This window comes from Pogoniulus pusillus, chromosome 7, assembly GCF_015220805.1.
Source record: "Pogoniulus pusillus isolate bPogPus1 chromosome 7, bPogPus1.pri, whole genome shotgun sequence".
Classification (NCBI taxonomy): Eukaryota; Metazoa; Chordata; class Aves; order Piciformes; family Lybiidae; genus Pogoniulus; species Pogoniulus pusillus.
The window spans coordinates 9069797-9095832 of record NC_087270.1 but is presented as its reverse complement, the minus strand read 5'-3'; the positions used below and the strand labels follow the sequence as shown (position 1 = coordinate 9095832).

Genomic DNA, 26036 nt, shown 5'->3' with positions numbered 1-26036 from the left:
CAACAGCAGCATCAGCCATCTCCCTCAGCACTCGTGGATGCACCCTATCAGGGCCCATTGATTTGGACATTTTAATTCCATCCAAACAATCTCTACCTCAGTCCACAATGGCCAATGGAGAGTTGTCCTCCCTGCAAGTGGTTAGCCCATTGGAATGGGCTGCCCTCAGAGGTGGTGGAGTCACTATCCCTGGAGGTGTGTAAAAGAACCTGGATGAGGCATTTAGTGCCATGTTTTAGATAATTAGAAGGTGTTAGGTGATGGGTTGGACTCAATGCTGCTAAAGGAATTAAAAAAGAGGGCATACCACCTCTGGAAAAAAGGAGAGGTATCCCAGGAAGAGTTCAAGGATGTTGCTAAATTTTGTAGGAAAAAAATTAGAGAGGCAAAAGCCCACTTAGAACTTAAGCTGTCAATGCTGCTAAGAAGAATAAAAAACGTTTCTACAAATATATCAATGGCAAGACAAGGGGCAAGGACAACCTCCACTCCTTATTAGATGGAGAGGGGAACATAGTGACAAAGGATGAGGAAAAGGCAGAGGTACTTAACACTTTCTTTGCCTGTCTGGATAGCCAGGCCCAAAGAGTGGTGGTGAATGGTGTCACGTCCAGTTAGTTTTGATTCTGAGTAATACATCAAGCTTTTATGTGAAAATAATCTAATTCAGATAAAGCTGATTATCACTGAAATTGGTATTCTGGTATGTTTGAGGACAAATTTTTATTCTCTTACTGGGAAAGTTTTATAATTCTGAAATTCCATAGATTTCAGTGGGTTAGTTCCTGGTTCACATATGCTGAAATAAGAAGGTAAGTGAATCTTTCAAGTCCTGAGAATGTTTATTCATGGAGATATATATATATATAAAAAATGTATATCCATGCATATATATACACATGGCTATACAAATATATTTATATATATATAAAAAGGTATATCCATGCATATATATATATACATGGATATATATATTTATATATATATATACAAATAAATATATATTTAAAATATATATCTATATAAATAAATATATATTTATGCATATACATATAAAGATTATATACATGCATGTACATGGACATATATATATATATATATATATATATATATATATATATATATATAATTTATATACATATAAAGATGTAATTTCTTCTCCTCCCATGCTCCATACAGATATTCCTAGTTGCCTAGAACTGGATCCAAAGATGCTTTCAAGTCAAAGTTATGTCAGTAGTTGGTTTTGTAACGTTTCTGATGGATTTTGAGTTGTGTCATAATAGATAAGAATTTATTGGGAAAAAAAAGTGCACCGTTTAACCTAAGAAATAAATAGCAAAATAGTTGTTAATGATAAGAAAAGTACTCAAGACTTGCAATCTCTTATCACTCTTCCTATCCACATTTAAGTCTAAGAAATGATGGTGTGCAAAAGCTGTTAAAAAAATAGGAAGACCAGCAACCTCTTTTCAGTTGCATCATCTGAATTGTATTCATCAGCCTATTTTGTTTTTGACAAGCGTATTCTGCTACTTATTCACTAAGTAATAACAAACCCCCAAATCCCTAATGTATCTCAAACAAAATCACATTTCAAGAGCATTATATTGCAGGTTTTCATCAAAGTAGCAGATATAAGAGGTAGTGATTTTGATAGCTGAGCACTTGATTGACTGTCAGATGGAGAAATCACATCAATACCAACTTATGTGACATAGTCTGTCATGCAGTGACATTTTTCATAGGAGTTCAGTGAGGGATGCTGCTTTTCTAATAGATTTGTCCCATTTGAGCTGGCAACAATGAATCAAGAAAGCTGCGTAGATGAATCTCTGTTGATCAGGTGAGTGAGAAAACATATGAATGAGGAAACCATTAGTGCAGGAAAATCCTACAAGGCAGACCAGGTTGTATTCTCCTGGCTGAGTTCTAATGGGACTGGAGAACAATTTTCAGCAGTTGCTCAGTTTATAAGGCTGTACAAAGAGACTTGCTCCTGTGAGTAACAATCCACTGATTTTTTTTGGCCACAGTGCACAACGTGTTGGGGTTTGTGCTTTGAAGTTCTTCCAGAAGCTTGTTTTCCCTGTGTCCCTTCTCATTTGTCTCAAATAAAAATGTTTGAGAATCTTTTCCTTTTATAAGTCTTGTGTCCCAGCAGCAATTGCTAAACAGAGTAACCTCAGAACAGCCTTGGGAATTGGCTTTTTCATTAAAAACTAACAAACAAATACAATATAATTTAAAACAAATCCAAACTGCAATCCCTTGCTACTTATGTATAAGTTTATTATTCCATTAGTGATGTTGGCCAAGATCCAGGTCCATTGTACCCTTTCACAAAATGTGCTACAAAGTGGTTTTGCTGCTACAGTAAAGTGCATCTGTCACCCCAATTATGCAAAGCAAGTAGTTGACTGCAAAACTACATAAAAAATGGAATTATGATTTTTTTAGTCATTTATACAAGAAATGCCAGCATGAAATAAATGTTGATATTGTAGTAGAGGTACTGTATGACTGCTACTACAGGAAATTAGACCTTGTGTAAGTATTAGAATACAACTACCATAATATAAACCTTCCTTTTGTTATATTGCCCAGTACCTAAGTTGCCATTAACAACATCTACAACTACCTGAAGGGAGGTTGTAGCCAGGTGGGGGTTGGTCTCTTCTGCCAGCCAACCAGCAACACAACCAGGGGACACAGTCTCAAGTTGTGCCGGGGTAGGTATAGGCTGGATGTTAGGAGGAAGTTGTTGGCAGAGAGAGTGATTGGCATTGGAATGGGCTGCCCAGGGAGGTGGTGGAGTCACCGTCTCTGGAAGTGTTCAAGAAAAGGCTGGATGAGGCACTCAGTGCCATGGTCTAGTTGACTGGATAGGGCAGGGTTCTAGGTTGGACTGGATGATCTTGGAGTTCTCTTCCAGCCTGGTTGATTCTATGATTCTATGTCATGCAGAGTGAGATACGACTTATTCAAAGTCAGGCTCAGGCCATTTAAATATTGTAGAATCATAGAGTGGCTTAGGTTGGAAACAACCTTAGAGATCTTCTACTCCAACTTCCCCATCATTGCCAGGGATGCATCTCAACTAAACTCAGCTGCTCAAGGCCTCATCCAGCCTGATCTTGAACACCATCAGGAGGAAGCATCCACAGTCTCCCTTGCCAACCTATTCTAGAGTCTCACCACCCTTGTACTGAAGAACTTATCTGCCCTTAATATAGGCTGATGGACAAGTTCTCAACACTACTTCTACCCCTGGTGTTTATGATTCCATGACATGTGACAGAGTACCATAGTCCTATGTCATTACCATCACTAAAATCCCAATCAGAACCTCAAGTCTCACTGAATAACTAGCCTGAAGAGAAATGTGACATTTTGTTTTAGACTCTCAGGACTGCTTTTGCTGCACACCTAAAGAGGAAGTATGCTTTCTTAAGTTCACTGGAGTATAATCTATGAAACTCAGCTTTTTTTTTTTTGACATTTCTGGCATATTTTCAGGAGCTATTTTAACAGAACTTCAAAAAACTTTGTGTCACAAATTTAGACTATTCAGGTTCTGCAACATGCAGAACATGGGGAGACCTAAACATGGGAAAAGCCACTTCCAAACAGCACTAATTTTTGCTATTACTTCTAGGTGTATATTTCATAAATCTGAATTAAACACCTAAAATCTCCATACAGTAGATGAAGTGGTACAGATATGTTTTCACAGTGTTTATGCAATGAATGGAAAAGCTTCAGGTTCTGGAATAGATGCATCTGAAATGCTATTTCCAGCTCAGATTCTCTAACCAGAAACGTCTGTTGATTTAAGACAATATTCTGCAAAATTCCTATCTTTGTAAAAGATTATTTGCCTGACTTTACAGGATGTGCCTAACAATATTTGAATATTAGCTGGATTTTTTTGTCAGGAATTGAGACGTGGGCATGTAATTACATTGTATGTAAATCCTCCTATGTGTGAAGCCATCCCAAATCCCATCTTCTCCCTGCTGGTGTTACTGTTCTAAACGGGAGTTCAGCAGTAAATCCACATACTCAGCAGGTATGTTCTACTTCCCATGAGGCAATGTACAAACAAGAGTGAGAGAGAATAGTGCTGGATTTCTAAAGCTGTGAATTTATCTTGCTTTTAAACATTCCTTTATGCCATCTTTCAGCAGTTCTGAAATAGATCTCCTTTTCAATAAATATACAGGTTTTCAGTAAGTATTGATTTGGAGATAGCTTCCTGCTCACCTGCTCACTCTAAGTGTCTATGAACCTTGCCCTCAGGCTGGAGCAGTGGGCCAGCAGGTCCAAGTGTCTCAATGCATTGCTAGGTCATTGTCTAGGCCATTGCCTAGGTTTGGCCAGAGTCAAATGGACTCGGGCTCGGCTGAGCTGAAGTGGACAACTATATCCCAGTGCAGGGCAAGCCATTTCAGTCACTTGGCTCAGTGGGGAAGATAGGCAGGGTCAAGTCTGCTGTTTATAGGGGAGGCACGTCCCAGTTAGGCACAGTGCAAGGCACACAAGGCAAACAGGTAGTGGACAAAACAAAGGCAACAGAGGCAAACAAACAAGTTGGATAGGTTTTTAAGCATTTTGACAAGTGTCTTTGACCAACAGCAACAGAGAGAACATCCCCAGAACTGATCCTAAGTTATTTCACCAAAAGAGGGAGATGCACATGCCTAACATCTGTGACTTGTGTTTACCAAAGACAAAGCAGGCTGCTAAACAAGGCCAAATATGCTGTCTGTGATAGACTGAGAGGTGACAAGGATTTTGCTTGCTTTCCTGTGCTACTTCCACCTGGGAAGAAGGAAAGAAGTGGGGGGAACAACACACACGGATGGTCAAGGTGAGTATTTAGGAAGGTGTTTAGGATATGTCTTGGATATGTATTCTAGGTATAATTTGGACCTTCCACCACAACAGTGCAACAAGCATCCAAGTTTATTTTCCAAGGCATTATTCTTGGCTTTGGAAAAGAGCAATATTGCAGCTAATAACAAGCCTTTCTCTGATATGTGGTTTCATTTACAGCAGTATATAGTGCCTTCTCTAAATTAACTTTACTACATGGAAGATAGAAAATTAGAGAACAAAGGCAAACAAGCCTCTAAATGACTGCTTAGCATGAGTAAAGTATGAAACATTATCAAGCAACAGCAAAGGTCACAAACCTTTAAGGTATTTTAGTGATCATTCAATCTGGTCACTTCCACAACAAATGCACTGGTCAAATAAACTATCAGTCACCAGTGCAAAATTCCTACTGTGTGCCCACAAGCTCTGTTGGAAAAATTTGGATTTATCAGATGTGATAGCTGTAATCCTCTGATCTGATAGCACTAAACACAGAGATCCTTTTCATCTGAGATTAAATATGTGGGGAAAACACATTATGAAACAACCCAAATGCCATTACATTTGATGTATGTGCTTCCCAAAAAAAGAAAAAGGAAAAGAAAAGGTTTTATTTATTTCCAAGCTGTGGAAATATTGTATTACCAAGAAAGACTGCTGAGCGAGAAGACATGCACTAATTTTCTAAGTCTTTTGCAGAAAACTAATACTCTGCTATTCAGAAGTCCCTGCATTACTTCATACCTCCATCATTATGGAACCACGAAGGATAGGGAGATCTACAAGTTTAGATTGCCTCGCTGTTATGGAAATTAATAATCTATTATGAATATTAATTTTGGTTTGAGTATTAAAAATTAGGTTTAAAATTGAGTGTTAAAATTTGAGAAAATTCGCTAAGATTCTTTTGGATTTTCAGTTGATAGGAAGTAGTTGCACAAAGGGTATTTACTAATACAGAATTAAACAGTTTAAACAATCCAAACTTGGGCAATAGAAATGCGAAAGCAGGAAACATCCTAACTACACTTATGGAGCCTTAGCATTAAGTCTAGCATATGTACTCATGATGTGTTGATCCCTGAGTAAGTTCCCTGTACAAAGATTCTTCCAAAAGCGATTCTGATCCTGGGGGTAATGTACAAACTATTCCAGGCAGAGGGAAGAAGAGGAGAACTTGAGTTGCTGCAAGCCGCACACACGTGGCTGCCATGATTCCCAGTTAAAACAAGCTGTGAGTAGGATGCTCCTCCAGGCAGAGAGTCAGCACTGAAAGACATGGGCCTGGGAGGGGAACAGTGCTGGTGGTGGTAGGATGATCCTATGGCTTCTAAATCATCTCCCCTATTAAATATATTATTTTGAAAATTATACTGGCCAATAGCCACTTGCATCATTGCTTTGGCCAATGAATTCAAAGCTTCATGTGACTATGCAGGAATACTGAGGGGTAGCACAAGACACCTGACCTGGTGGTGCTAAACTCCTAGCCTTCAGGGCATAGCTTTGCTGAGGCCAAACCCTCCATTGTTTGCTCATCCACTCAATTCCTGGATCCTGCAACGTGGGAGGAGGAGAGCAGTGGCACACCGATCTGGCAGAATTCTTGCCCTACCAGGAAACTCGCCTCAAAAAACCCTGACCAGAGTACAATTCAAACAGAAAATGTTGAAATCATACAAGTTCAAAAATCTTTCATTGATTTCCTTCTCAGTGAAGAGAAAATTGAATATAAAATAGTCAAGATAGCTAATAAATCTGGGTTTTAACTGTATTTTTCCCTTATCCAGAAAGCAATTTTATGTTGAAAAGAAGACAGAAAAAAAGAAGAATATTTCTGCATTTTTTAGAACTCAATTAAGAGACAAAAGGATGTCATGCAATTTATTTGGCTGTTCAGAGACCAATCAAATAGGGAATTCCAAATATTCATGCCAGCAATGGAACATACAGGTCTTAGATAGTCCGAAACTGCTCATATCAAAGCTTTGGATGCAAAAATTTGTTCCAATACTGTGATTAACAAAATGAAAGAAATTATAGTCCAGCAATCAGTGAACATGGCCTGACTTGTTTTGATAACAGTATTATTCAGTACAAAGCATACATTTAGACTCTGTCTTGAAGTACATTAGCAGTCAGCCAGTTCTGCAACTGCATTGGCTATCACAGCAAGTCTTTCCATGTTTATTTTGTTGTATGGGTTCTTTTGATTGTTTTAATACCAAGTACAGAAAATGGCATCACCTGGTAATGCAGCCAAATATTCACAAATCATTTCAAATAGACAAAAAAAAGTGTCTTTCTTTTCCATCAGTAATTTCATATTTGATTTACAGAACAGATTCTCTTCTCATTTATTACACTGCAGATTAATGATTCTCCTTACCTAGACTGACACACTGAAGAAATTGTAAGCTCACATTACAGTCTGAGCTCTGAGCAGGATCAGAACTCTCTTTTATTGAAACAGTCTTTCTGAAATATTTGATTGTAGTGTAATACTTATCAAACTATAATTACCAACAGGGAAGAACATCCTGCATAGCACTTTCTAAATGCAGTTTGCTTAGGTAAGAGCATTAATGACAGTATCAGCAGCAAAAATCTCCTGGCACTGTGCTGCATTGGGTACATGCACAGAAGGAGACATTTGGCTGCTCAAACAGGATTTATGCATATCTTTAGAGTAACTTGCATATTACTAGTTGGATGCTTATCACAGCTTGAGAACTTTGGCCCAGACTCATCTCTATATTTGGATGACACTGGTGCAAGAGTCATCTTAGTCTTGTCATGTGAGAGAGGCAAAGACAGGTGTCTCTGACAACTGGTGCCTGACCTGGGTATGCAGTCCTCATGCACTGAATGTGCAAAGCAGACAAAACCATGCTGCCTTAAAACATCTCTGCTGGGCTGAATAGCTGACTCATTCTGGTCCAGGTGTGCACCCCCATGGTTATGGATATGGCAAAAAGGACGCTTGTATTAGTCAGTGAAATATTTGTGGCATAAACATGCAAATTGACACTACTGAGGGGAAAAATTAACAGAGTGATAATGATCATCAACTTAGTTGTTCATACAGCTTTAAAAAAACCTTGACTGGGATTATTATTGCATCTTAATTGCTGTTTATGAGTTTTATTGATTTAGTGTTGACATACGTAGGAGACTGACATTTAAAACAGAGAATAATGGTTCTTAGATTCAAAGTGATGTAATATTACAGCATATCAGGAGATTTCCTTTTTGTCTTAGCCATGTTCAGAGGCCATTCATTGCTCTCTAAATTAGCAAGCTTGGTGCAGACACAGTCAAGGTTATGTAACTCTCCAAACATAATTGTTCTGTGCATAATATTATCTAACAAGTAATTATAACCACTAGTTGGTCCCAACTGATAATATGCTCAGGAAATTCGTATGTTTGGACTTGTCAGTTTAGGTTAAAATCATTTGGGAAAATGCCTGACTTAAGAGAGTGCTGAGAGTGATTCACATGCAAATAGTTGTATAGGATGAGCTTCTCTTACAAAAAAAAACCCAACAATTTCAAGCAAAAATATTTTTAAATTCACATATTAATCTGTCTCAGGATATGGATCTGAGAAACCATGATAGTGATAGCATTTTATACAGTACTGAAAGCTCAACTCTTGGAGCACATGCCAGGTGGCAGGAATTACATGATTTGCATCTATTTTAAACCAAATTACTACTTTGAAGTCAATGATGAGATGGTTTGGGTGTTACCCGTTTCCCCCCCCCCACACACACACTTTGGCAATCACCCAGACTAGACTCAGCCAACTCTGGAAATTGATGAAGCTTATATTTATAGCTTAGCACAATATACAAACAGATAGTTACGGTATCTACAGTTATAGACAGAAACAGACAAGGGAAAAGGGAATACAGAAACACAACAGCCCTCCCAGAAACCTGAGTCCCCAGGAGGGGCTCCCAACCACCCTTCCACCTTCTCCTACCCCTCTCTACCTTACCCCAGACGTTGCCTTGTGCCCAAGGAAGAATGGAGGGTCAGCCAGGTGGGTTAGGAAGCAGGTGGATTAATCGAGTTAGCTTAGAGAGAAATGCAGCTCAAAGCCCAGGCAGTGACCAAATGTCTTATCTATATTTACATTCTTGTTCTTATACCTCTCAGCAAGCCTAGGAGTGAAGTAGACATCACCATTATTTCTCTTTCACAGCCTGTGGTCTAATTCTTCACACCAAAACATTCTAGCTAGCTTCAAACTAGCACAATAATTGTATAACCATCTTGAATACCAAAGCCATCTAATCTTGCTTAATATCCACTTACTTTCAAAATAATGGAAGTCTCATTTAATCAGTCCTGCCTTCAAAGAAGACTTTCTTCAGTACATTGGGTGATGTTTGAATTTCATTCCCTTGAGTTTTAATACTGCCAGGATGCTATGTTTTTCTAACGCTTGCATTACAAAGTAAAACTAATCAATAACCAGCCAAGAAATAAAAAAACTAAACAGCAAAGAAAGATCTTCAAGATGCAAAGAGTAAAAGCCTGGTAACTTGAACTTCTGAGGTTCTGTAGACACTGAAAAATCACTACAGCAGCAACTTGAGAATTCTTAAACTAATTAAGGTGTTGATTTAGTGAATGTTTGAGCACTGATTTTAGCCCAGAACACAATCTACAGAAGAAGTGGCAATTCTCATGACTCAAAGTGATTTGAGAAGCCTTTCATATTTGGGATGTTTAACAGAATCAACCATCACTGCAGCAGAACAAGTAGTGCCAAAGAATAATCCAAATTAATGCTCAGAGGCCAACAGGCACCAGATCTCTCCAGAAGCTCCATGACTATGTACAACTATCTGCATGTCACTCGGCACTTTTGTATCACAAAGCCAGGACTTGTATGGGTCCCTTAGCATTCTTCAACTAACTAAGCTCACCAGGATTTTAAAGCTTGTTATATTTATTTAGATTTTGTACCCAGTAAATGGGACTGGACCAAAATATGTAAAGCTATGACAGCATGGTATCATAAGATACTATTTCTCCAGAAGACAAGGTGAGAAAGATGGAATGCCAATAAAAATGTTAGTTTTAAAAACATGCACTTGTGATTTTTTCATTCTTCTAGTATATACAGTGAGGCACAGAGTCTTTTGAAACAGTATGCTAATTGCCAGAAGTAATTTTTCTGTACCAGAAATGTTTTTTTCCTAGCATTGTTATTGCAAAATATTACCTTCCCTTTGCCAGTCCTCCTCTTATGAGCTCATAAATATCAACTGCACTAACATTTCATGTTTTTCCCAGCCCTACTGTCATAGAAGGCCTAAACAGGCCAGAATAGTCCCAAACCCGTCCTGGCTTGCCCAGACATGTTCCCCTGCTCCCCCTGCCTCTTCTAGAGTGGGAAGATGTGCAGGAAAGAGGACAAAGAACCTGGAGCCATTGAGCCTAAGTACTCTGGTTTGCCCAGATTTGTTTTACTTCTCTTTACATCCTGTGGTAAACAAGGTACATACACTTGGCTTGTGCCTGCCTCATGCAAGGCTTATGTTCTCCCAAATTTGGGTAAAAGTAATCCCTGACTTTGCCTAATATGGTTAAGCTTGGCAAACTGCTGTTCCGGTTGGGTAATCTGTGTCCAAAGGCCCATTAGACTTGGGCTACATCGATAAAGAGAGATGAGCAGATAACACAATGTGCTCTGCTGTTGTAGTCACGCAGCTTTTGCATTACTGTGCTTTCTGCTTCTGGCAATGTTTCTGCCATTGCTTTCTGCTATTGTATCCTGCCACGGTCTGCTAAGGTATAAGCTAGCCCTGCTACACAGTAACATGCCCTGATGCTTTGAGCTTGTCTACCTGGAACTGCCTCGAGCACAAAATGCCTTCAAGCTATAGGCTAGCTTAGCCAGTGTGACACCTGCAAGTCTTCTGCCAAGACTGCACATCTGCAAGACACCCTGCCTGACTCTCTACAAGTCTTCTGCTGAGCTGGGAGCCAAGAGGAACCAGGACCAGGTCAGAGACTGTCTGCTTCTCTCCCAGCCCCCCTGCTAAGAGCCTGGGAAGACCAGAAGCCTCAACAGCTAAAAAGACACCAACAGAATTCCCTCCAAGTGCCTGGGTACTGTCTGGAAACTGTAGTTCGCCCCACAAGACAGGAAATAATATTTTGTGAGTAAATACTCAAAAGCCTCTTTAGCAAATCTTTAGCAAAACTCTGTAATTGAATCTAATTGTGTCCTAGCCCTCTGCTTTAGCAGAAAGGAGCTTTCTCAGACCGTCTGGTGGGCAAGTAGTATAATTAACCGCAGGATCCTCTCTACCAGTTCAATTAAGTTTAGTGTTTGTATCATTGCTGTTTATTTCTTAAGTGTTCCAGATTCTGTTATTCCTTTATATAACGTTCTCATGACTGTTGTGAAGAACCAATTACTAAAAATTACCAAGAGAGTAGCAAGAGTCCTGAATATCAAAATGAATAAACACTAATAATTCTGGAAAATCCTATCTTGCATTCATTAATAGCCCATTACACTCAGGGCTACACTCAGGAAGAGTTTTGGGGGGTTATAATGCCCTTGTGTCACATCATTTTCCTTCAGATTACACGTCAGAAGATTGAATAATTTTTTCTGCCTTCTAGGGCAGTCTCTTGAATAACTTCATCCCAACAAAACCTGTCATTTTAGAACAGATATAACTACAGTATCAAAGCATTCTTCCTGCTGAATTTGCTTTTTTTTCCCCAATTTTCAGAGACATCATCTTTACTCAGAAAAAGAATGGAACTGGCTGAATTATAACAACTGCTCAACTTTCATGTGTAGGTTAATGAAAACTTGGTGGGTAGCCTTTGCCTAAAACCAAAAACCAAACAATGAACCCCACCCTTTTGTCTGAGATATTCCCTGTTACTATTCATTTTTCCTTGTGAAAATTACAAAATATGCATTCAGTGCACACTGTGCATACTCCTTGGCAGAAGTATATGTTCTGCTGTATGCTTTGTTCTATACCCATTCTTTAAGTATTTCTTAGTTCCACTAGCTTGAGCTTTCAAGACTTTTCTCTTTCATGCACCTTGTAGTTGCTGGTTCATGTTAAAAGAAGCTTAAAAGACTGTGCTAGACAAAGGAATATGTGCACAAGAGAATCCCATCACTGCACTTTTACCTGGCTCTGGTCCTGAAAATATGCCTCAAATTTTTCTTGTATTCTCTAGGTCCTTGAAATCAGCTGGCTGAGCTATGTTCAGTTTATAAATTGTTGTACAGCTTACTGTACAAAAAAACCCACCATTATCAGCAGATATAGTAGATCCAGCTACTCAGGTCCACATTAAATGTCTAAGTTCCTTTATGGCAGAAAAATATTTTTAGTGAAATCAATAAAAGGTGAGTTCATTATGGGATCTCTGTCATCTTTGAAATTCGCTACTATCCATGGAGTTAGCTGGATCCAGCCTCTGATAAGGTTATCCCATAAATAGCTGACAGGCAAACTCCTATCATTACAAAATTTGTAAAGGGCAGCCAGAGTCATTGAAGACAGAAACAGAAGAATATTCTAAGCTTTCATCTGCCTGGAAAAAATATTTTATTGTGAGATTGCCAGATCTAAGACTGGTTCACTAACAAAGTGTAAGGTGATAGCTCAGTACAGTAGCACTGCACAAAATAATATGTCTTCACTCAAAATACGTTCTGAACATGAGAAATAAAAGAAGTGTCAGATAGTAATTGGCAGAGCAAAGCATGGAGCATGTTTTTTCTCAGAAAACTTGCAACTCCTAATGGTGCAGTTGGCAAGCCCACATTCATACTGACAAACTTTCACCAGTGTGACTAATCATATCTATCCCTTCAAGTTTATTATCAATCTCACCTGGCGTACACAGCTAATAGAAAAGTTTTTTTCTGGGCTGATTATAACTTTAAAAGACACATTTTCATTGGACAAAAGAAACTTTAAATGAGTACAAGACTCTGTTTTGGCAATATGCAGTTTTTCTGAACAGGCACATTTTCATTTAGGCTTGGTTTCACATGCTACATTTTAGGTAAGTTTGTAAGTGAGGGAGGGGCACCTGTAAATCCAACACAAGGTTTCCTCAACAAGTGTTAATCTTACTAAGAATAGAAAGTTTCCTTTAAAAGTTAAGAATAAGGAAGGTACATAACAGAAAGGGAGTTATTGAAATGCTTTGAACAATTTCTTTAAGATTTACCCATACCTCTATATCTGGTTCACCTAGTTCAAATAACAGAGCACATCTCCTGTCCAGTGCTTGTGGGCACTATTCAGATCTTTAGTGCAGTATACTACGAATATTTTCTAATGTTAATGAAGCATTCTTCTTCCATAACAGAAAACTATTCTGGTACTAAGAAAAGGTAGATGCATTCAGTTGCATTTTTAGAGCTGTCAGCTGTTAAGTAAGCATAATCTGTAGTTTTCACTCTTTGCTGGTTATTCCTGCTTAAAAAACAACCAAGCCATTACAGTGTCCAGAAAAAATATAACAGTAGAAAGCCCAAGGATGATGCTTTTGTTTCCATAGTAGGTTCAGAAGCTGCCACCTGTTTCAACATATGTGACAAAAGACAAAGTTGGAGACTACAGCAGGCTTGATTCTTTTAGCTACCACTACAAAGGGGTCTAAGACACTGTTCTGTTTCGACTTTGCAAAACCTATACCATGCTGTCAGCCTACACCCAAGTCCAGCCTTTCATTTAAGTAAACCCAGATGCAGCAAATTAGTCCAGTCAGGGTCATGATGTATAGGGTAGAAATTTTGGGTTTGAGATCTCACTTGGAGCATCTCTCTGGGAGCACACAGAAGATTCCTCTTGTCTCAGATAGCACATACAAATTTTGACAGCAGTGAGGCGAGAGAAAGGCACTGAGCATGTGATAGTGGTGCTGTAAAGCAGAGAGAGTGAGAAGAGAAACATCTCTCCTGTGGTGAAGAAAACTGCACTCAACTCAGTTTGAAATTCAAATACCAATCAGGAGACTGCAGTTAGGCTTACTCTTCGGGACACAGCCTGTTCTATGGGCCTGAAAACAAGTAGCACAATACAACATGGGCAAGCACAATCTAGGACAGAACAAGCTGACACAGGCCAGGATTTTGCCAAGGAGCTTATGGATAATGACGGATCAGTACACAAATCGTACCTTGGTGCGATGATTTTATTTATCACAGAAGTAGTTTGTGGGACTATCTTAGAGAGTAAGAAGAACTGTACTATGCTATGCAAGACAGCTATTGACAGTGCAACACAGCAACTTAATACAATTTTGAAATGCATTTGCAAATTAAATCACAGCTTCAAGTGTCTGCAGACTCACAGAAATAAATTCCTTTACCCCTGTGAAAAAGAATCCCTTAAACTAGATGCTCGGTAACTGGTAAAGAGCAGGCCAACAGAAAAAAACTACTAGATCATACCATGGAAATTATCACAGTATCACCAAGGTTGGAAGAGACCTCATAGATCATCAAGTCCAACCCTTTACCACAGAGCTCAAGGCTAGACCATGGCACCAAGTGGCATAATTGTCAAAAAGAGGCACTAGAAAGACTTATTTTTTTAATAAGTTGTGAATATACAAAATTACTAATTATAGAGTGAAAAAACATTCCTATAAATTTCTGGAATTATCAGATGTGTCATATCACAGTAATTTCCTTTTGGCTTGAAGTGGCAATATCAGGCTGAAAAAAACTGTGGCATCTTTCAGGAAGGCATGCTGGTGGCGTGCTCTTCCGGGAACACATAAGAACTGTGTCATTCACATAAGTCACTGAGCATTGAGTCTAAATTCTCCAGCAGTTTCATAAACTAGAGAAGATTATCCCTTGTTGGGAAGGGGAGTAACAGTAAGTAAAACCGAGAAGGCAGTAACAGTCTCTCCATCAGAGGGCATCCAAGACAAGGTTAAGAAGATTTTTATGAGTTCATTTATGGGCATGTGGACGCTACTTCTGGAATTACAAGTGATGTATCAGTAGAAGTCAATTCATGTTACTATTTCAACAGTGCAACTGATGAATGATACATGACATCACAAGATGGTAATGACTACAAGCAAGACATAACTCCTGCCTTAAAGCAATTCAAAGCAAGGCATATTTTTTTGGCCTATGGTGACTATTTGAAGTTTATTTAATCCTTGAGGGTCACATACACCCAGAATAGGTCTTAATTCCTGGTGATGTTAATTGATAGCTGTTACCTACGGGTGGTTATGCAACAGCACTGTAAAGAAGAAAAGCCATCAGCTCTTTCTATTGGAAAGGTTTAACTGACATTGAGGTTCATTGGAGGCACATTGATGTCACAATCAGTCTGTGTTCAGGAAAAGCCTTGCCCACCCCCCTAGCAGTATGCTGCTAAACAAAGCTAACAACATTTCCATCCCAATAGCTGCAGCTATTGCACAAAGATCAGTAGCAAAAATGGTTATTATAAGTCAGACAAGAGTAAAGTAAAAGTTTGAAAATACACAAACCTGTCATCCTAATCATTGACCTCTCCTATATAAGGGTCAGCCAAACTTACCCCAGTCCTCCTATAATTTCTACTGAAAGAAATATGCTAGTGCCATCAGACACACTGTTGCAGTGTTTTGTTAGTTTTACTGATATCCAATCTCCATATTTCTTTCTGCAATTTAGTAAAACACATTTGGTTGTAATAAGATTGTTCTGTTCATCAGTCTCTGACTGCTGCTGCTAGGTCACCCAGATGGAGACCTCAATGTCATCCTTACAGGAGGACAGAGAAGATGACATTGCATCAATCCCCAATTACTCCTTGAATCCTGGACAGAACTTTCATTTTGCAAAGCAAACCAAATGCTACAAGTTGTTCACAATGGTAACTCAGTTAATTCTTGCTTGTTTTAAAATACCATACGTGTATCTAGAGACTGTTCATCAAAAATGTTATGAATTCCAGTATTGCCAACAATCTTACTTCTCTGAGTATAAAAGTCAGACCTTCCTGATTCTGGATGGACTTCAAAATTCTGATATTTTTCTACACATTTCTATTTACATTAATTATATCCTATTACTTAAAACTGCTTTAACAGTGAGGCTTGTCTCCATGGTTGTCTTCAGAATAGATTTAAGCTCATGCCAAAAACCTTTACGAAGTCAATAAAGTTACTTCCACTTCCATTATTTACCAACTTGTCTAAAATTAATCTGAGTGGAATTTACAGTCACTAAGAAATGGAAGGAAATTAGTATGAATGTGAAATGAAATAAAGTATAAAGAATCACATGCTTAAGGAGACATGCTAGCAAGAAGCAGTGTTAACTGAGGACAAAGATCAGATTCGACAAATAAGAAGTCATTGGGTTTGGCATGAATATATATACCTGGGCAAATAAACAGAAGACTATCTGATTTGTAGAACTGTTGAGCATGAAAGCTAAACAGTTGATATTTCAAAGTGATGAGAATACATTCTTATTTATCATCTAACTCTTTAAATAATAGGAGATTTTTGCTGTTAAATTCAGTATCTTAACATCATCAGAAGCGGATTAAATGAGACATCCTCACACACAGTCCCATAAGCACCATCCTAAGCTAACTTCATTTAAATAACTTTATATTTGAATATGTCCTTGGTTCATGGAAGAAGGGACTTGTGATTTGGATAACTATAGGGAAGTTGTCGGGGCATGTAGAAAGGCAACAAGGAAAGCCAAAACCCTCTTGGAACTGAAGCTGGCAAAGGAGTTAAACAGAACAAGAAAGGCTTCTTCAAATACATCAGTAGAAAAATGAAGCACAGGGAAGGTGTGGGGGCACTACTGAATGAGGAGGCAGCTTTGATAACTGAGGATGCAAAGAAGGCAGAGTTGCTGAATGCCGCCTTTGCTTCAGTCTTTACACCTAAGGCTGAACTCCCCTATGTATGCTCCCCACTGCTCACTGCAGACTGGGTTAGGGATCAGTTACACAAATTGAACATTCACAAGTCCATGGGCCCTGATGAGATGCACCCAAGAGTGCTGAGAGAACTGACTGATGTTGCTCTGCCACTCTCCATCATCTTTGCCAAATCATGGTAGACAGGAGAGATGTCTGAGGACTGAAGGAGAGCCAGTGGCACACCAGTGTCCAAAAAGGGCAAGAAAGAGGTTCCAGAAAACTATCAACCAGTCAGCCTCCCTTCCGTCCATGGAAAAGTCATGGAGCAGCTCCTGCTGGAGGGCATCTCAAGGCACTTGGAAAAGAAGAAGTTTATCAGGGGTAGTCAGCATGGATTTACCAAGGGGAAGTCATGCTTGACTAACCTGAGAGCATTTTATGATGCCATAAATGAATGGGTAGATTCAGGGAAACCAGTGGATGTAGTCTACCTTGACCTCAGCAAGGCCTTTGACACTGTCTCCCATGACATCCTAGTGAACAAGTGCAGGAGGTGAGGGATGGAAGAGAAGACAGTGAGGTGGGTTAGGAACTGGTTACAAGGTAGAGTTCAAAGAGTGGTGATCAATGGTGCCAGGTCCAGCTGTAGAGCTGTAACTAGTGAAGTCCACCAGGGATCAGTGCTGGGTCCGGTGATGTTCAACATCTTCATCAATGACATTGATGAGGGCACAGTGTCTGCTCAGCAAGTTTGCTGATGACACCAAGCTGGGAGGCTTGGCTGATCCAGATGAAGGCTGTGCTGCCATCCAGAGAGACCTGGACAGACTGAGAGCTGGGCACAGAGGAACCAGATGAGGTTCAACAAGGATAAGTGCAGGGTCCTGCATCTGGGGAGGAATAATAAACTGCACCAGTTCAGGTTGGGAGATGATCTGCTCGAGAGCAGCCCTGTGGAAAGGGACCTGGAAGTCCTGGTGGATAACAAGTTGTCCATGGGACTGCAATGTGCCCTTGTGGCCAAGAAGGCCAATGGGACACTGGTTGCACTAAGAAGAGTGTTTCCAGCAGATCAAGTGATGCTCTCCTCAACCTCTACTCTGCCCTGGTGAGACCCCATCTTGAGTACTGAGTTCAGTTTTGAGCTCCCCAGTTTAAGAGGAACAGAGATGAGGGCTAAAAGGATGATTAGGAGACTGGAGCACATGCCTTATGAGGAGAGGCTGAAGAACCTGGGGCTTTTTAGTCTGGAGAAGAGAAGACTGAGGGGGAAATTAATAAACCTTCATAAATATCTCAGGGCTGGGTGTCAGGAGCTGGGGGACAGGCTCATATCACTTGCTCTCTGTGATAGGACAAGGAGCAATGGATATAAGCTGCAACACAGGAGGTTCCACCTCAACACAAGGAGGAACTTCTTTACAGTAAGGGTCACAGAGCACTGGAAAAGGCTCCCCAGAGAGGTTGTGGAGTCTCCTTCTCTGGAGAATTTCAAGGCCCATCTGGATGTACTCCTCTGTGGCCTGAGATGGATTGTTTGGTCCTGCTCTGGCAGGGGGGTTGGACTTGATCTCTTTGGGTGCCTTCCAACTCCTAACATCCTGTGATCCTGTGGTTCCTTTATATTTATGCTAGTGTTGCATCTGTTTCAACTGCATAAACATGGACAAGGACTACTGACATGACAAACTGGATGCTTGCTCTTAAGATCTTTGCTTTATGGCACAGTTCTAGATAAAACTAAATAAATGACACCAACTATTATAGGCTTTACTCACAGAAAACACCCAGAGGTCTACCTGTGTCAGAACTGAAAAGTTAGATTTTAAGCACTAGCACTTTCAGTGACACTAAAAGGAAGGAAAGAATAGAGTAAAAATCCTAGGGAAAAAACTAAAACAAAACCACACCTAATAACAAGTGGAGAGCAACATTTCATTCCACTAGTTAGCCAGAAATCTGATTTCCTTTGCTTTCTGTCAGGCACTTAACATTATTGCTGTCGTTAAGGGAACTTTATGAGAGTGATTAAAATAAAACTTCTTGGAGGAGAGGTGCCACAAGAGACTTTAGCATCATCCATGAAGTCATTTATCTACTGTGAAAACACAGGTCTCTTGCTTTATTAAACATCTCTCTACAAGCTTCACTTGATGTCTCAGGCCAGATATTCCCCTGGTACAGTTCCACTGAAATGAATGGACCCATACTGATTTACACAAGCTGTGAATCCAAACCTCTGAGTTTATTACAGCACCACTAAAAGGGGTGATTAATTGTAGCATGGCATCACAATAGGATAATAATGCTCAGAAACCTCTTCAGAGGGGAACAGAAATATGCTCTGTCCTTATGCAAAGCATTTGTTTCATGCAGACTGTCTTCTTTTCAGCTGTGGGAGGTTTTTTATCTTTAAATTATAGATGGTAATCTTGTTACCACCTCCAGTTTATCCTGCAAAACACATCACTTCAGGTTAGTGGCACACAATTGTTCGAAGCCTAATTGTCACTGGGCTCCAGCTACATAGCGATCCTCTTGGCATGCATTCTCCATTTGACAGTATCCTACAGAAGATGTGCTCTTATTGTCCTACAGGGCAGTTGAGCCTGGCCTCTGCATACAACCACAGTCCCAGCCTCTGTCCTGGCCTCAGAAGTCAGCTGCCTCTGCTGGCAGCCACCTCTGACAGCTCAGCTGTCTGAGAAGTGATTAGGCTGCTGGTTCCTGGCCCTGTTCCTAACCTTCTGACTTGACCACAGACCTGCCTTATCATGAGGGACTTGTCTAAGCTGTGACTAGCCCCTGTTTACTATCACTTGACCGGACTTGCTCTCCTTGCTTGAGCACTGTGGGACTGTGCCTTTGCTGTCACCCTGGCACCTGGCTTGCCTTCCCAGGGGAGTAGCCCACTTTTGATGCTTCCTGCAAAGATAAACTCTTAACTCCTGAACACACTCTGCTATTGACAGCAGGAATAAGTGAAAGACCATATGCTGCTCTTTTGTAGAAACAAAGATGAAGAGATGTGCTTTACAGGACCATTCATATTTAATATCAAATTTAGCAGGACAGATAAAAGCTTAGCCTCTTTTTTTAAATTACTATTTTACTGGTTTTGCTACACAGAAATATTCTGTTTAGAAAAGGCTTATAATGTGAGAAGCTAAGTAACAAGAGAAAATTGTATCTGGAGTTCCAAAATCCAAACAAAACATTTCTTTGCATTTGCTTAATTTTAATAACAAATGTGGGCACTACCATGTTTCCCAAGCTGTCACGCAGAAGTGTGACACATACTCAAGGGTTCACACCAGCCTAGAGTCTCCTGCAGAGTCCCTGCAGCTGCCATGCAGTGTCCCAGTCTCTTCACTGAAACACCACATGTGAAGGCAGAGAAGACCAGGCCCTATGTATTACAAAAGGTTGGACCTCTTTGTGAAGTGTCCCGTGCAGAAGTCACATCAGAAGATGCACTTACCACAACATGCTCTCACACCATTGCCTCTGTCCAGTCACAAAATCAGCATGGGGAAATAAGATGAGCTGGTGCAGAAGTGTAGGCATTTATCCATCACATGATCCACCTCGTGTCATCTCAGAGGCTAGGTGAGAGAAAAAGCAGAGGTCTGAATCAAGTCATCCTTGCTTGGTTCATTTCCTACTTTCCTGCTTTGTGGCAGATCTGGCTCAGGAAAGGAAAAAATGAAAAAGCAGAGAGAGGACAAGCCCAAAAGCCACTTACAGGACTATAAATAGTCAATAACAATGTAAAGTCAAAACACTTAACAGACAACTCTTAGCAGAATGAAACTGCTAAAAGGATGAATTCATGTTTCACAGAGAGGTTTATTACAATGCTGCACACTCACTCTAGCAGCAGCACTAAATGTTAATAATAAAGAAATTCAGTGCAAGTCTGACATTTTGGTGTCAAGTTTCTCAGCATGAATATCTCGCTGAAATGGCAGTGGGTATGTTACAGATTCATCCTAATACAGATGCTGAAATGAAATAGCTTAGGAGCATTTTGGGGACCCAGGCTGGTGGCAAGCTTTCCATTGGAGGCACCAGATCTGACGTCATGCCAGACCCAGAGCACTACAGTTCAGCAGCTCATTAAGCATTTCAATCACGCCCAGCACTTCTCTGAATTGTGGTCTTTTCAGTACATGTTTTTTTTTCCTCTCTCTATCTAATTATATCGATTTTAGAAAATTGCAGTGCCCTTCTGTTGATTGTCAACTATGTGCAGCAAAAATTTGGGTTGTGAAAGGAAAAACAAACTCGCTGTGCTCCAGCAAGTTATTTTATATCACTAGACTTTTCATGGGACAAAACAGAGACTTTGGAGCTAAAAATATATTAAAATATTACAGTTATTACCCAAATAATCAAAAGTTAGGTTTCTAAATGAGTATAGACCTCACATTCATCAGTTAGGAAAAAAAAAAAGAACACTCAGTTGTTTGGAGCACCACCTCTGTAATTACATGCCTGTTTATTTTCAGTGTGTGGAGGGTGTAATTGCCTGTGCCCAGCTTCATCTTCAGGCCATCTTAATGGACCAACTATACCACATGCCAGCACCTGCCATCTGCAGGCTGTCCTCCCACAGCACAGACCTGAATGTTAGCCCACTCTGCTTCCTAAATCACATCTTAATAAGACAGAGAGCTCCTAAAATCTGCTCTGTTAATTAGATGCTGTCATACAACCTCAGCAATGCAAGCCTCATAAAGATAAGCTATATTTGTGTGTGTGTGTGTATATATATATATACACACACAGACATATACATGTATATGCAGCTTCCCTAGGCTTCCATTTTACACAAACTGTCAGTAATTTTATTGATGAATCATGCTAAAGGTAACATTACTGCACTGCTGTAAATGCACTGAAGTGAACACAGACAAACATTATTGGTGTTCTAATTCACAGCAGGAAGAAGAGCATGAGTATTTGGGTGTTTGGGAGTAAGTTTCTGTTCCTGCTTCTCGGAACTTTTTGCTGATTTTAGTGAATGATTTTCTAATGGGAGATACTTAAGCAGCTCTGAGGGGCAAGAGCAAAGCCCATAGTGAGTGCTTTAAGAAGCCAACCAACACCAAGAGTATTTTAAAGGACAACTGAACACTTTACCATTCATTCAATAATGTACAGGCTACATAAAATGATCTGCAGTCCTTGTGGATGTAGGTTTAGAGAAGGGCACAAGAGAAATATGCATTTTTATCCAGTATTCCTTTCTTATTACATATGATATGCTCCTACTTCAGTGCTTTTGATTCAGTCTTTGTTAAGAGTAAGCCAGTTATTTAGTTCATAAACTTCAGATTTTTTTTTCACCAATCAGTCATGATATGATAATGTATAAGAAAAGTTTATTCTTCTGTGTCATTGTTGTGGAAAAATTAATACCTACTCACACAAAGGGTTAACCCAGAATTTAGGAGGCAATTTACTCTTACATCTTCTAACTTCTTTATTATATATTAAAGAAAACAGAAGGATACAGTCCATAGTCATTTCTATGTAGCTATTGTTCTAGGCATGTTTAGTCCTCATACCAAGAATTTTAGTGTGGGAATGCAATGTGAGAAGGAATAATAACAAGCAGACTGAGCATTTCAACCTTGGTTCCCACAGCTTCAGGGTACATTATGTGGGAGAGAGAAGAGACAGTGGACATCTGCTTAATGAGAAAACCAAGGTGTGCTGTATGTAAAAGCCTGGCTTGTGCTTGCCTAGGTTATGCTAATGTGTAGGTGTGTGCTCTATGCTCATGGCTATATAAGTGGAGTCAGAACAAACACTAAAGGTCTCCAGTGGGATTCACATTGAATCGTGTGGAGTCCATGTGGCATTGCCCTGATCACATTGTTCTGTGTGCCTTTGTTTGATGATCTCCCACATTTTAGGTATATACAAAGGGCAAAATAATTAACACAACAGTCAGAAGCTTGAAATGAGATGTTTAGGGGCATACCACTAACTTCTTTGTGTCTGGAATTCCCCTTTCTCTGCAACTCAGTAGATACCTTGGCAGGATTTATTAAAGGGATTTACCAGCTTAAAAACTTAATTTAAAATCTGTTCAGGTAGTTGTCACCTTTACTGAAAATCAATGGACTAAATCTCATACATCTCATATATATCACCAGAATTCCTCTTAAATCAAAGAGTTGACTTTATGTCAGTGAGGAAAGCATTTGCCCAGTGGGAACGTTCATTTAAGTAATCACTGCAGGCTTATGCCTATCCTTGTTAAGATTCATCAGACACTCAGCAATGTCAACTTAATTAATTTATTTCCTCTCAATATTTTTTCCCCCATCATTGAAAGAATTCCATGAAGAAAAAACTACTGTGAATGATTAACCTGCAAAAAAAGGGTAAGGTCTTTGACCTTCACTTCTTTCCTTCCTCATCTCCAAACTGACAGCTGTGAATTAGCAAGGCTACAAGTTTTAGACTGTATCTTAAACTTGATGTCTGTGAAGGGTTTTGGAGGCTAAGGAGCTGAACATCTAGGGTGATGCCATGGTAAAAAGTAGTGAAGCAAGGCCATTAGTGGAGGGACATAATCACAAAAACTTCCATTCTGGCACCTCTGAACTGTTTCTTCATAATGAATGGAGGAGAATTATGCAGCAGAAATCTAACTTAAGCTCTCTAAAACTGCAACCCCCAGGGGAACTTCTCTACCCATCGTATACCTCCACACCTCCAGCTCCAGTGTCCTTATTTTTCAAAGTAGATTGTGCAGTGAGGGGAAACACAAATACCATTTAAAAACTGGGGGGAAATGCTTGTCTTGGAGCTTGGTCTATTTATCTTATCAGAAAAGAAGATTGAGGCATAACTAGATTAAGGTATACAAGTGCTTTCATGAGTAAAAAAATATTAGGTACTAACGAGGACTCTAATCCATCAGAGAAATGCATAACATGAGTCAATTGACTGGAAGCAGAAGCCAGACAATTCAAACTAGAAATTGAGCACACCATTTAAACAGTGACAGCAAGTAGATACTGAAGCAGACTACCAAATTAGAATGTTTTTTCCCACCATTACTTTGAAGAGGGCAAGTAGACAGGAAGCCATCACAAGACCATGATCTCCTAGCATTTGACTGAGAAGACCTCTCTTATTCTAGCCCAGATTTCATCCTACTTGTGGTGGTAGGCCTGATACATGGGCTCATCCATGTTGGCTTGCCCAGACATGTTCCCCTGCTCCCTCTACTTCTGTGCTGGGGGGAGGCAACTGTGGGAGGGGACGGTGAAACCTCTGGTTTCACCTAATATGGTGAGGCTTGGCAAAGTGCCATTCTGATTGGCTAATCTATGTCCAACACCCCATTAGTCTTGGGCTGGATATTGATAAAAGGGATAAGCAGGTAGCGCAGGGGCTGCTGCTGCCTCATTTTGCATGCTGAATTTGCCTGGAGAGCTTACCAGGAACAGGCTCTAAATGCCTGCATGCTATTGGCCTGCATAGCCAGTGTGACATCGTGCTGAGAATGCACATTGCAAGACATCCTGCCTACACCTGAAAGTCTCCTGCCAAGATGAGAAGTCCTGGATACATAGATTGTTCAGAGGAGCCAGGAGACAAGGTCAGAGATTGTCTGCCTCCTTTCTCCACAAGCCAGGGAAGAATCAAGTCTCAGTGGCTGACAAGACAGAGTTCCCTGCAAGTGTTTGGGTACTGTGTGCATTGTGGCTAGCCTCATGAGTCAGGTAATAATAATTTTGTGAGCAAATACTTTAAATCCTCTTCCAGTATAATATTTGCATTTGACACTTTAAGAAATAAGTGATCTAGTTTTGCCTGTTCCTTGTGTGTATAAATTTCCAAACTGTGCAGTTTTGAACCTGTGAATAGGTTTTCTGGCAAGTTTTAATGTTAAAAAACAGTTTTCATAGTTACCACTCAGATATCAAAATTAATACAGATTATTCATTTTGCACAATCCATCACACTACGTGATGGAGATGTGGGTGCCTCTCCTTCAGAGGAAAAACTGCAGTAGGTGGGAAGTGTTATTCCTTGATTCAAGCAGTCACAAACTTTTCCTCTCTCTAGCTTTGGATTTCCTAAGCAGGAATTATTTCCCCATCATTTCTACAGCTACTCCTAACTGTCTTCCTCTGTGGCCTTTCACTGAAGAACTATGCCATTTATGTGGAGCTTAGGAAAGTCAGCAGCAGTTTCCATTTCAGTCACTTGCAAGCCATCTGAAATGTCTCTTCCCATGGAAGTGTTTTTATATAGACAAATGGCAAGTGTCACTTGGATGAAACAAACACTTTGCCTTGATTTCCCATTGTGTAATGGCTTCCTACATTTGCAGTACATTCTTTATATCTAATTATTTTACTAGATCATCCTCTTATTCAGGAACCTTTTGCAATATTTCTCCAAGTTAACCCTCAGGTACACAGGACAATATTGTTTGAATCCTCAAAGTGATAATACACTTTAGAAAAGTCACACAGGAAAAGAGAAAGTTGACAATAAGCTATGCAAAAAGTTCAAAAGCACTTACAAGGACAAGAAGTTAGACAGAATGACACTTTCCTTCTGTTTACAGTACAGGATAAGGACATGGGTGTGATATATATATAAATCAAAAATCTGCAAGCAGAATACAAATTAACAGTATCACAGAGAGAGAAAAGGGAGTGAAAGTCAATTCCAACCTATGACAACAACTGGAAGAATATGGAGGGCTGTAAAATATCAAATTAAATGGGTTATAAACCTCTTCCTTTTATTTTTCCAGTATTATATGACTACGATTCTCTAAAGCACATGGAAAAACACATGTGGGTAGAAACATCTTTACTTGCTAAACTCAGTAGCAGATTTAATGCTAGTTGAGTCCTTAACAACCCTGATAGAAAAGTACAAAAGAGGAATTGAGGTCCTTGCTAATGACAAGCAGCATCAGGGCTGCTGGAGATAGAGCTGACCTTTGCCAGCCCATGAGACAGAAAAATTAACACAGCAATGCAGCCTCATTTTTATTGCCTACGACTGTGAAGGTGGGCAGGTATAAACCTTTACACATCTCATGTAAATACAAGCCAGTCTGGCAATACCAAAGGGAATAGCTCCCTTTCCAAAAATATAAAGCTAAAAACTGGCCAAATAAAGGCCAAATCAGAATAAAACTTGAACACTGTTGACCATACAAGTGATGTTGATCACAGAAAAGATGTATTGTTGGAACAT

The 26036-nt window shown here is 39.8% G+C and overlaps 1 long non-coding RNA gene across 2 annotated transcripts in view; it reads right to left on the bottom strand.

The window, feature by feature from the left end:
• Positions 1-13430: 13430 nt before the first annotated feature.
• LOC135177110 (uncharacterized) overlaps positions 13431-26036 on the bottom strand; it is a 58728-nt gene continuing 46122 nt past the window's right edge. The window contains exons 3-4 of one of the 2 annotated variants that reach the window (XR_010302911.1): positions 20272-20395; positions 13431-13471 (exon numbers count right to left, since the gene is read on the bottom strand). This is a non-coding gene — a long non-coding RNA (uncharacterized LOC135177110). Of the gene's footprint in view, positions 13472-18907; positions 20396-26036 lie in introns of those variants that run through there. The other variant, XR_010302910.1, reaches the window with a different exon arrangement.